Source organism: Girardinichthys multiradiatus, chromosome 12, assembly GCF_021462225.1.
Source record: "Girardinichthys multiradiatus isolate DD_20200921_A chromosome 12, DD_fGirMul_XY1, whole genome shotgun sequence".
NCBI classification, from domain to species: Eukaryota; Metazoa; Chordata; class Actinopteri; order Cyprinodontiformes; family Goodeidae; genus Girardinichthys; species Girardinichthys multiradiatus.
The window spans coordinates 34385751-34399051 of record NC_061805.1 but is presented as its reverse complement, the minus strand read 5'-3'; the positions used below and the strand labels follow the sequence as shown (position 1 = coordinate 34399051).

The 13301-nt window shown below is 42.5% G+C and overlaps 1 long non-coding RNA gene across 1 annotated transcript; it reads right to left on the bottom strand.

Annotated features, from left to right (window-relative positions):
* Positions 1-12388: 12388 nt before the first annotated feature.
* On the bottom strand, positions 12389-13000 carry LOC124877622. The gene is made up of 3 exons (XR_007040573.1): positions 12949-13000; positions 12594-12688; positions 12389-12501 (listed from the first exon to the last, which is right to left on the bottom strand). It is a non-coding gene; the product is annotated as an uncharacterized LOC124877622 (long non-coding RNA).
* Between the last annotated feature and the right edge of the window lie 301 nt (positions 13001-13301).

Sequence of the window (13301 nt, the reverse complement as noted above, 5' to 3'; positions counted from 1 at the left end):
AGAGACGCGAGGCCATCCCCCAGTGGGCCCACCACCTGCAGGGGGAACCGGGAGGGACCGGTGCAAAGAGGATTGGGTGGCGGACGAAGGTGGAGACCTCAGCGGCCCGATCCCCGGATGCTTAGGCTGGCTCTAGGGACGTGGAATGTTACCTCGCTGGGGGGGAAGGAGCTTGAGCTTGTGCGGGAGGTCGAGAGATATCGACTAGAAATAATCGGGCTCGCCTCCACGCACAGCGTGGGCTCTAGAACCCATCTCCTTGAGAGGGGTTGGACTCTCTTCTACTCTGGAGTGGCCCACGGGGAGAGGCGGCGGGCTGGTGTGGGTTTGCTTGTTGCCCCCCAGCTCAGCCGTCTCGTGTTGGGGTTTACCCCAGTGGATGAGAGGGTTGTATCCCTGCGCCTTCGGGTTGGGGAGAGGTCTCTGACTATCATTTCAGCCTACGGGCCGAGTGGTAGTGCGGAGTACCTGGCCTTCTTGGCGTCCCTGTCGGGGGTGCTGGATAGTGCCCTCCCGGGGACTCCATTATTCTGCTGGGGGACTTCAACGCCCACGTGGGGAACGACAGTGACACCTGGAGAGGCGTGATCGGGAGGAATGGCCTCCCCGATCTGAATCCGAGTGGTGTTTTGTTATTGGACTTCTGTGCTAGTCACGGATTGTCCATAATGAACACCATGTTCAAACATAAGGGTGTCCATCAGTGCACTTGGCACCAGGACACCCTAGGCAGGAGGTCGATGATCGACTTTGTTGTCGTATCATCAGACCTTCGGCCGCATGTTTTGGACACTCGGGTGAAGAGAGGGGCTGAGCTGTCCACTGATCATCACCTGGTGGTGAGTTGGATCCGCTGGAGGAGGAGAAAGCCAGACAGACTTGGCAGGCCCAAGCGCATAGTGAGGGTCTGCTGGGAACGCCTGGCGGAGCCCTCGGCCAGGGATGTATTCAACTCCCACCTCCGGGAGAGCTTCGACCAGATCCCGGGGGATGTTGGAGACATAGAGTCCGAGTGGACCACGTTCTCTGCATCTATTGTCGATGCTGCTGCCCATAGCTGCGGCCGTAAGGTCTGCGGTGCCTGTCGTGGCGGCAATCCCAGAACCCGGTGGTGGACACCAGCAGTAAGGGATGCTGTTAAGCTGAAGAAGGAGTCCTATCGGCTGTGGTTGGCTTGTGGGACTCCTGAGGCGGCTGTCGGGTACCGTGAGGCCAAGCGTGCTGCGGCCCGGGCTGTGGAAGAGGCAAAAACTCGGGCCTGGGAAGAGTTCGGTGAGGCCATGGAGAAGGACTACCGGTTGACCTCGAAGCGATTCTGGCAAACCGTCCGGCGCCTCAGGAGGGGGAAGCAGTGCTTTGCCAACACTGTTTATAGTGGGGGCAGGAGACTGCTGACCTCGACTGAGGACATTATCGGGCGGTGGAAGGAGTACTTCGAGGATCTCCTCAATCCTGCCATCACGCATTCCATGGTGGAAACAGAGGCTGGGGACTCGGGGTTGGACTCTTTCATCACCCAGGCTGAAGTCACCGAGGTGGTTAAAAAGCTCCGCGGTGGCAAGGCTTCGGGGGTGGATGAGATCCGCCCTGAGTACCTCAAGTGTCTGGATGTTGTAGGGCTGTCATGGTTGACACGCCTCTTCAACATTGCGTGGCGGTCGGGGACAGTGCCTCTGGACTGGCAGACTGGGGTGGTGGTCCCCCTTTATAAGAAGGGGGACCGGAGGGTGTGTTCCAACTACAGGGGGATCACACTCCTCAGCCTCCCTGGTAAGGCCTACGCCAAGGTATTGGAGAGGAGAGTCCGACCGATAGTCGAACCTCGGCTTCAGGAAGAACAGTGTGGTTTTCGTCCCAGCCGTGGAACACTGGACCAGCTCTATACCCTCTACAGGGTGCTCAAGGGTTCATGGGAGTTTGCCCAACCGGTTCACATGTGTTTTGTGGACCTGGAGAAGGCATTCGACTGTGTCCCTCGTGAGGCCCTGTGGGGGGTGCTCCAGGAGTATGGAATTGGGGGCCCTTTATTAGGGGCCATCCGGTCCCTGTACGAGCGGAGCAAGAGTTTGGTCTGCATTGCCGGCATTAAGTCGGACCTGTTCCCAGTGCATGTTGGACTCCGGCAGGGCTGCCCTTTGTCGCCGGTCCTGTTCATAACTTTTATGGACAGGATTTCTAGACGCAGACAAGGGCCGGAGGGGTTCTGGTTTGGGGACCAGTGGATTTCGTCTCTTCTTTTTGCGGATGACGTGGTCCTGCTGGCCCCCTCTAGCCAAGACCTACAGCATGCGCTGCGGCGGTTCGCAGCCGAGTGTGAAGCGGCTGGGATGAGGATCAGCTCCTCCAAGTCCGAGGCCATAGTACTCGACTGGAAAAGGGTGGGTTGTCCTCTTCAGGTTGGAGGGGAGTTCCTGCCTCAAGTGGAGGAGTTGAAGTATCTCGGGGTCTTGTTCACGAGTGAGGAAAAAATGGAGCGGGAGATCGACAGACGGATCGGTGCGGCTGCCACAGTAATGGGGGCGCTGTGCCGGTCCATTGTGGTGAAGAGAGAGCTGAGCCGAAAAGCAAAGCTCTCAATTTACTGGTCGGTCTACGTTCCTACCCTCACCTATGGCCATGAACTTTGGGTCATGACCGAAAGAACGAGATCCCGGATACAAGCGGCTGAAATGAGCTTCCTCCGTAGGGTGGCCGGGCACTCCCTTAGAGATAGGGTGAGGAGCTCGACCATCCGGGAGGAGCTCGGAGTAGAGCCGCTGCTCCTCCACATCGAGAGGAGCCAGTTGAGGTGGCTCGGGCATCTATACCGGATGCCTCCTGGACGCCTTCCTCGGGAGGTGTTCCAGGCACGTCCCACCGGGAGGAGGCCCAGGGGACGGCCCAGGACACGCTGGAGGGACTATGTCTCTCGGCTGGCCTGGGAACGCCTTGGGCTCCCCCTGGAGGAGCTGGAGGAGGTGTCTGGAGAGAGGGACGTCTGGGCGTCTCTGCTGAGTCTGCTGCCCCCGTGACCCGGTCCTGGATAAGTGGAAGACGACAAACGAACGAACAATAACTTAGTTCACAAGTTACAGAGAAATCACACCCTCTTTGTAGGCATTAGCAATCCTGGTATATTTCTGGCTGGATTTGTGACCAATCTTCTTATCAGAATCAGTCTATGGATGTCATTTATAGTTGAGGTTAACGCTTTAGGAAGGCCATTCAGGAACCCTAATGCAAATCTTAAATAGCCAATTTTTATGATTTTTATTGGTATATCCCATTGTCCACGTTTGAATCAAACTGTGCCCCTCAGATGAACGATAATTGGTAAAATTATTTAGTAACAAGCCAAGAACCACCAAGGCTTATCATTAACTGGAAGATGGAACAGCAGTGTCATTTCCTCAGTGACGTGAGGTCTAAGAATTTGTTGATCAAGAAGGATGTGCTGCTAAAAACTCAACCTTCACCATTTCCGGTGTTCTCTTGCAAATGCCAGCTGAGCTCAATCATTGTAGATCCAAAACATAAAAAGGGTTTTGTAGGCTTCCCGTATTAAATCAATACATTTTCCATTTTAAGATTGCAAAAAAAACAATCTCCACCTGCATCAACTTGCTTTGCTGCGGGCCAAATAATTCAATTCAATTCAATTCAGTTTATTTATATAGCGCCAATTCACGACATATCGTCTCAAGGCACTTCATGAAGTCAGGTACATACATTCCAATTAATTCTAACCATTGAACAGTGCAGTCAGATTCAATTATTTATTCAAATTGGATAAAAAGTTTTTCCATTTAAGGAAACCAAGCAGATTTCATCGAGATTTGTAGCAGTCACTCCTCCTGGATGAGCATGTAGAGACAGTGGACAGTCACTGGCGTCGACTTTGCAGCAATCACTCATACTGAGCATGCATGTAGCGACCGTAAACCTGCAGTCTGAGAACGAAGTGCTCTGTTAGGAACATATGGAACAATCAGATCTCTGATGTATGATGGAGCTAGATCATTAAAGGCTTTATATGTGAGGAGGAGAATTTTAAATTCTATTCTGGATTTAACAGGGAGCCAATGAAGGGAAGCTAAAATAGGAGAAATATGATCTCTCTTTTTACTTTTCATCAGAACTCTTGCTGCAGCATTTTGAATCAGCTGAAGGCTTTTAACTGCATTTTGTGGACATCCTGATAGTAAAGAATTACAATAGTCCAGCCTTGAAGTAACAAATGCATGGACTAGTTTTTCAGTGTCACTCCTGGATATTTCTAATTTTGGCAATTTTCCAGAGATGAAAAAAGGAAATCCTAGAAATCTGTTTAATATGGGATTTAAATGACATGTCCTGGTCAAAAATAACACCGAGGTTTTTTACTTTATTACCGGAGATCAATTTAATGCCATCCAGGTTAAGTGATTGACTAAGCAGTTTCTTTTTTAAAGACTCCGGTCCAAAGACGACAACTTCTGTCTTGTCTGAATTTAGAAGCAAAAAATTTAAAGTCATCCAAGTTTTTATGTCTTCAAGACATGCTTGTAGTCTATCTAACTGGTTGGGCTCATCAGGATTTATGGATAAGTAAAGCTGAGTATCATCAGTGTAACAGTGAAAATTTATCCTATGCTGCCTGATAATTTGACCTATTGGAAGCATATATATTGTTGTAAGGATTATGATGATTGATTAATTAATATTCATCAAGAATTATAATTTAAAATCATAATTTGAATTTTTTTTTATTTCTTAATCAAAAATCATTACTTACGAATAGAAATCCGAGATGTCCTCTGGTGTTGTGATTATGGGCTCAAAGCTTTTTAATAATTACAAATTATTAACCAAACCACAAAGTGTCACTGTTTATTCAATCACTTCACCGAAGGTGGGGGAACTTCGACCTTGTTTTGACAGATAAATCACTCTTGCATGAAATAAACACAAATGCTTCTCTTAATTATATATATGAAGATTTATTGAAGCCAAATAATCCTGATATACCATTATTCTGGTCCAAAACCTTCACCAAACTAACAAGCACTATTCTACACAAAGGGAATAACAATGACTACCTAACAATAATAATAGAAGAAAAACATAAATGCGCATTGAGTGTCTATGAAGATCAAACCAGTAGTTTTATGGACAAAATGTGTAATTTGGGTAAAATGGAAAGAAATCCTCCTGGTGTTGATGTCTCGATCGCAGCGATCAGCTGGTAAAACGGTGGGGCCACGCCCCTTTAGCCACAACCAGCTGATCGCCCCAAATCTTGACAAAGAGTCATAAAACTCTGAGGCGGGAACTCAGTGGAAAATCTCCAGCAATAAAACTGGAACAAAGAGTGGTCGGGCGAGGCCCAGACCGCAGCTGCTTTGAATGAAAAACTTTTAAAAGTCCAACTTCTAACTCCTGGCTGATTTGGGATCAGCCGGACAAAACATGAACAAACGATTCAGCAGCTCTTGCGCAGCAAATAAAAATACAGCTCAGCATAACATAATTCAATTAGTATTGCATGCAACAAGTTAATACCTGAGATTAACTACTGGTGATCCTACATCATCTTAACTGCCTCATCCTGCCCAGACCTCTAAATGCACCTATCCGGTTTAATATGAAAATAACAAAATTACTTTGAAGTTGATTTCTGCTCTCCACCAGTTGAGGATGGATCAGGTTTGAAGAAAAATGGAGGAGGGAATAACGCTTCCGTGATCAAATTAAAGAAAAAAACGGTAATTTCTCATCCGTCCAGGAGGGGAAAGATGAACCGTTAGTCGACTGCATACACAAGGAGGAAAAGTCATCTCTTTGGACATAGAACCTCTGTGGGTTTCCAACTGCGCCGGGTGTCGGCGTGGTCTTCGATCGGTGAATAAATCCTCTGATCTTCTCGTATCAGACAGATTTCCAGCTTTCAAGCTCTTCCGGGAATGGCCTTGTGGAGCAAAAGTTCACCTGCGAGCTTTTGTCTCTCCAAAAATGCGCCTCCGTTATGCTGTCCTGTGAGACAGGCGGGAAATGGCAACGAAACTCTCCATCTCAACCAGTTTATACTCCCAGTGACGTCAGAGCGGCGACGTGTAGAGCTGCGCATGTCAAAATGTGCGACCAAAATGGATGGCCCCAACATAGTGAACAGAATTGGCCCAAGCACTGAACACTGTGGTAATCCACAATTAACCCTGGAGTTTAAAGATGATTTATCATTTACATGAACAAACTGGAATCTGTCAGACAGATAAGATTTAAACCAACCTAGTGCTGTTCCCCTGATCCCTACAGCATATTCCAGCCTTTCTAAGAGAATATTGTGATCGACTGTATCAAATGCAGCACTGAGATCTAACAGAACCAGTACAGACACAAGTCCATTATCTGAGGCCATAAGAATATCATTAGTGACTTTCAGCATAGCTGTTTCAGTGCTATGATGAGCTCTGAAACCTGACTGAAACTCTTCAAACAGGTCATTGCTGTGTAAATGCTCACACATTTGATTAGCAACTATTTTCTCAAGAATTTTAGATAAGAATGGAAGATTGGATATAGGTCTGTAATTTTTCAAGTCATCTCGATCAAGCGAAGGTTTCTTAAGCAAAGGTTTAATTACAGCTACCTTAAAAGCCTGTGGTACATATCCATTTACTAAAGATAGATTAATCATATCTAAAATGAGGCTAGTAATCAGAGGGAACACTTCCTTAAATAATTTGGTTGGGATTGGGTCTAACATACAAGTTGAAGGTTTAGATTAAGCTAATATTTCTGATAACTCAGGAAGCTCCACGGGATCAAAACAGTCCAAACACAGATCAGGTTCTACAGTTACTTCCAATGTTGTCTCACTTGCTGAGGATGAAGTAATTTTCTTTGAGAGTATGTCATAGATTTTATTTTTAACAGAATCAATTTTATTTAAGAAGAATCCCATAAAGTCATGACTGCTGAGAGCTAAGGGAATGGATGGTTCAACAGAGCTACGACTATGTGTAAGTTTAGCAACTGTACTAAAGAGAAACCTAGGATTATTCTTGTTCTCTTCTATTAATGATGAGAAATATGTGGTTTTAGCTTGGCAAAGTGTCTTTTTATACAACAGTAGGCTATTTTTCCAGATTAAGTAGGAATCCTCTAGGTGTGTAGAGCGCCATTTTCGCTCCAATTTTCTAACATTGTGCTTTAAAGTACACAGCTCTGAATTAAACCAGGGAACCAGCGTCCTATGAATAATTACCTTCATTTTCAAGGGGGCTGCATTGTCTAATGCCCACGCAATGATGAAGTAACAATATGAACAAGAGAATCAATTTGTGAAGGGGAAGAAACAAAATTATTGCCATCCACTGTTTTTCTGTGATAATGAGGAACTTAAAAGTGGAACAGATTCTTTAAAGGTTGTTACAGCATCGCCTGATAATGATCTACTATAATGAAATTTTCTTTCAGGTGTGGAGTACTCGGTTAAATTAAACTCAAAGGTTATTAAGAAATGGTCAGACAGGACAGGGTTATGAGAAAATATTGTTATGTCTTTACACTCAATGCTATATGTCAGCCCAAGGTCCAGAGAATGAAGACAAAGGTGGGTAGGTTTGTTAATGTTTTGAGCAAAGCCAATTGAGTAAGATAGCATTAAAGGCTATATTTAAGCTATCACTTTCAGTGTCAACATGAATGTAAAAATCCCCCACTATAATAACTTTGTCTGTATTTAACACTAAATCAGATAAAAGGTCTGAAAACTCATCTAAAAATTGAGAGTTTAGACCTAGTGGACGGTACAAAACAACAAACAGAAGTGGTTTTATTGCTTTGCAATTTGGATGAGGAAAACTAAGGATTGAATATTCTAAAGAACTGTAGCTATTAATTGGTCTGGGACTAATCAATAAATCGGACTGAAAGATGGTTGCTACTCCTCCTCCTCACCCAGTATTTTGAGGAATGTGAAAATTTAAATAATTAGTAGGAGTTGACTCATTTATATTAACATAAACCTCTTGCTGCAGCCAGGTTTCTATGACGTAAAATAAATCAATATGATTGTCACAAATCAAGACACTGAATAGCAAAGTCTTTGTCTTTGAAGAGAGAAATCTTATATTCAGTAAGCCACATTTAATTGTTTTATTTTTATTTTTAGTCTGAGATGTGTTTATTTTATTGAGATTTTCATGATTTCCTCCTTTTTAGATTATTTTTTAATCTATTAAATTTTGGCCGTGGGCGAGACACTGTCTTAATAGGGTAATGGGTGGGTAGAAGTACAGAAGCTGCAGAGAGGAGTGTTAAACTACGACCCTGCTTCTTGGTCTGAACCCTGGGTTGTCAGAGTTTTGGAGTAATAAATTCAGGCAGATTCCTAGAAAAATGAGCTGACCCATCCAAAGTGGGATGGATGCCGTCTCTCCGGATCAGACTAGGTTTTCCCCAAAATGTTCGCCAATTATCAATGTAGCCCACATCGTTTTCTGGACACCACCTAGACAGCCAGCGTTTGAATGACAGCATGCACCATTCTTTAATTGGGGAGTATTCAGGGGCTACATAAAATCAGTCCATGGGCTACAAATGGCCCCCGGACCGCACTTTGGATACCCCTGACCTAAACAGAAACTATATATCAACTAAATAGCTGCAAGGTTGGATCTACTTGATAAGGTCCTTGTTACAACATTCTTGTTTAACTAAGTGTCTCTTCAAATTTGGCTTTTTAAAGCATTTTTTAAGCGTGAAGAATAACACTACAACAAGATGCAGTGCTACCGGTTTGGTTTAATCTGGTTATAGATAATGAGCAGGTTGTGGTGCAGTGAATGAAGCAATCATGGAACATGGAGTGAAGTGACTTTAGAGTGCGGACTACATTACCCTCCCTGTACTACCTATACAATTCCCTGTTTCTGTTCTGTTTGGCAGAGGTTTCACCAAATTACTCGGTAACTCAGCTCTATAAAAACTGAAAGTTTTTTTTGTTTATAAAGATTTCACACTTTCCTACATAATTTTAGTCTATGCAGTATGTCTGTAAAGGAAAAACATCTGTAGATACCATTGGAAAGTGTGGTAAAATAAACGTGTTAGTGTTTTGTACAATACTTAGTTTTTAAGTGACAGTAGTAAATATGTTGGAGACATTGGAGAAGCAGAAAATATTTGACATTAAAACATGCATTTTCATCACATACAATAATTAAAAATCTAAGCTTTCTTTTTGTATCACCACTCAGACACATTACATCCTGAATAAGGTGTTATATTCCAACTCGAACCACCGCACACTATCACTGATCTTGTGTCATGAAAACAGTTGTTTGTTGTACTTGATGAATCTCGCAGAAGACATCAGCACAAATGCATTCTCTCAACTGTGAAGCAGATTCAGGAAGTCCAAAGAGGATGACAGAGAAAGCAGAGAAAGCTGGTGGATTCTTGGATGTTTTGCAGTTAATCTTTACAAAAACATTTTAATCTCATTTAATTTTTTTTCCATAACTAAACTTTGTAGGCACTCTTGCAGAACATCTATATGCAACAGCTTGAAAACCAACAAAATTCACATACGTGCCTCCTACTGTTTGCACTAAAATGTGTGCTGTGTAAAAGGTTAAAAACATCCCTAATCTCTTAAAACTGTGCTTCCTGCTTGGTGCTACTCGTGATTTTTTAAAATGGTCTCGATCAGCATTTCTTCAGTTTTCAAATGTCTTTCAAAATTTCCCTTTAGACTTTGCCTACCTTTTTACTTATTTTCTGTCCAGTTTTGGTGCAATCACAGCTGTGTACAATTTGTATAAAACAAAAGAAGTGCCCAACCTGAAGAATCTGAATCTTTTGTCTTTAAGAAATATAAATAAAAAATTTAAAGACCTTGAAAAGGTCTGGAGAACTGTGACCCAAGATCAGTTTTTAAACGGTTACAAGAAATTTTTTGTTTCTTTGGAAGCAACGTTGGATTAGGAACCTAAGTGTGCTTGTTATCTGCAGGTTACCTCTGAAAACCAGAGATACGGTCTTGTTGCTTTTAGTCATCGATCTGGATCCTCAAACGACGTGCAGGGAAGCTCTCATCTGACTAACTGAGAGAGTTTGAACTTCAGCCAAAGAGCTTATGACCCACCATGGAACTGCTTCATCTCCTGAGCTCCCTGCCAATCCCAAACCCACAACTTGAGGATCTTTGTGAGGGTGGAGGGTCTTGCCTCTTAAAGTTGACCCGCTATCAAAAAGTCCCATAACATTTGACAGGGATGAGACAGAAGGAGACTACAGCAGAAAGCTGCTGTTTTCCATTTGCTCTGAGAACAGCTCAGCTGAAACACATACACACCCGATGAGCTGAAAGCAATCACTCCCCTTAAAAGTAGTGATGAGAAGTTCCCCCTTCAGGCATGTTTCATCCTGACTCCACCGATTCTCCCAAAGACAAGAAAAGCATGTCCCTGTGACAGCAACTCCAAAGTTCAAGTAGCCAGTTCAGTTTTTCTTTATTCACATTTACAAAAACAACACAACCATATGAAAAGTCACCCAACTATTCACTGACATTTGTAAAAGGAAGACAACTAAAGGTCAAAACTGGTGATTACAAGTTTCACAATAAAACCATGCAAACTTTGTCAGAGACGTCTATTCATTGATTTTCTGAACCTGTCTGTTCATTAATGAATGCTATTTCTTTTTAAATAAAAAAGTTGAAATAGAAATTCTCCAATGTTTAGCTACATTTCAGCTATTGTTATATTTTTTGCTGCTATTTCTTTTTTTTTTTGTGCTACGGGGACATTTTATCATTAATTTAAAAATTTTTGTCTTTACTTTTAGAGCCTTATGCGATCAAGCCCTGGCCTATATCTCTGATCTTCTAGAGCCTTACACAGCCTGAGATCTTCCAGTCAAAGGCTGTTATTCATTTCACAAACACATTTTAAGACCAGAGGGGATCAATCCTTTAGAGTTGTGGCTCCAAGATTGTGAAATGTGTTGCCCCTAACTTTGTGTTGTCTTGATTCTGTTGGATCTATTAAGAAGACTTATTTATTCACACTTCTTTATTCACCCTGGCTTTTAACTAGTGATGATGACTCATCACTTTTAAAAGTGATGAGTCTGCATACAGACAAGAGTTGAATCGGCTGGTACACTGGTGTGGTCAGAACCAGCTAGAAGTAAACCCACTGTGGAGATGATGGTGGACTTTCGGAGAACACCACCCCCACATACCCCCTTCACCATCCTCCACAACACTGTATCTTCAGTGGACTACTTCTGGTTCCTATGAACTACGTTTTCTCGAAATCTGAGATGGTCTTCACACATAGACCATGTTTGGAAGAAGGCCCAGCAGAGACTGTACTTCCTGAGGCATCTCAAGAAGTACAACCTTCCATAGGAGTTACTGGTCATCTTCTACACTGTCATAATTCAGTTTGTCCTGTCTTCGTCTATCTCAGTGTGGTTTGGCTCATCCACAAACGAACAATCAGGGCTACAGAGAGAATCATCAGGCCTGACCTTCCCTCTCTCCAGGACTTATACAGCTCTAGGGTCAGAAAAAGGGCAGCTAAAATCTCTACAGACGCCACACACCTGCACACAAACTGTTTAGGCTTTTACCTTCAGGTGGTGCTACAGAGCACTGTCTGCTAAAAGCAGCTGCCACAGAGACAGTTTCTTCCCCCAGGTTGTTTCTCTGATGAACACTTGACAGTCAGAGCTCCAGAACAACATCATATATACTTGGACTGATCTCACATTATATTCTATTGTAAAGTCAGTTGTATATATATGTACATTTAAAAGATATTCTTTATTATTGAGAGCAAAGTGTACTGGAGTGAAAATCCTTGTTCGTCTGTACAAACGTGGCAACAAAGCTGATTCTGATTTAATGCAGTATGGTGTTATATGCAAGTTATTTTATCTTTTCTTTTTTTAATCTTCTGTGTTTTTATATTTGTTTTTTTTAGTAAAGCACTTTGTGGTTCTTGAAAGTTGTACATACCAACATAAAATCGTACTGCTATTTAACCAACATTTAAAATTGTATAAAAACAAAACTTATAAAACTATGTTTCTGGTAAACTAAGGAGTGCAAAAAAGAACAAATAAACTGCATATGTTGGTGACTTTAACTGAACTTTTTTGCAGATTGACAGTAGTTGTTGAAATTTGTCTTGTTAATTTGTTGACAGAAAAAGTAGCAGTCAGTCTACACAGGGCTACAGCTCGGGTGGAGCCTTTAACAAAGGGCCTGAAACTTTTAAGCAGCGATTCGTGCTGACTGTGTTGCTGAATACTGGAATCATGCAGAATCAGAATCTACAAACAAGTTAGAGGCTGCAGAAATTAATTAAAAGTGAAGTAAATTTGTTTATTTTTTTGCAGTTACTGGAGCGCAGAAGTGAGAGCTAGCACTGACAGCAAGTGTGAGTTTCTTCTGGATGCTCCACCTGACGTCAGATTGATTATCAGCATGTTTAGTTCATGGGCAGGGGGAGGGGATACTTTCTACAAAAGGGAAACAGACTATTTTAGATTAGAAAGGTAATTTAAAAATACAAATGTGTACATGTGTCTACAGGGCTAATGAACATAGAAACCTTAAAAATATGTATCCTCACAAAGACTTCATCCAGCTGTGGCAGAAAGCCGTGGGAGAAAAAGATCACCTTGTTGAAGAAAGTCCTGCTGAAAGCTGTCCATGAAGAAATTGAACTTACTCACTGAAGAAGTAAAAGTCTGCCTAATTTTAAATTCTAATTCTTGTTGTATAGGACCATGTTGTGTGTGTTAGTACAAAAAAACCCTCTTTTTTTACAATATGACGTTTTTTCTACTTATTCCATTATGGTTTGGTTGGTGATTTCACAAACCAGCGGTATGCCAATACTTGTCTTTCACTTTGACTCGATATTTATAGAAACATTTGTATGCCTGCAATAACCTTGTCCTCACACTGATCTCCAAAACTCCTTCTCTGTATCTAAATAGGACTTGTGTCAGCTCCTGTAGAGAAAAATGGTCACAGAAGCATAATTTAGTCTTATTATAACAAACATCAGGGTTTTTACCTGGAATTTCGATATGATTGACAAACACAATGTAGGGCATAATAGCGAAGTTGAAGGAAAATGATGCAGTATTTTCACCTTTTCTTTATGAATAACAATGTAAAAATTGTGTCGTGAGTTTGCATTCAGCTCTTCTCAGTCTATGATTTGTAGTGAGATTTTTGTGATATATGTCAGCCATCTTAGCATATAAGTAAACTGATATTTTTACCCAGTATTTGCAAAATAGCTGAAGCT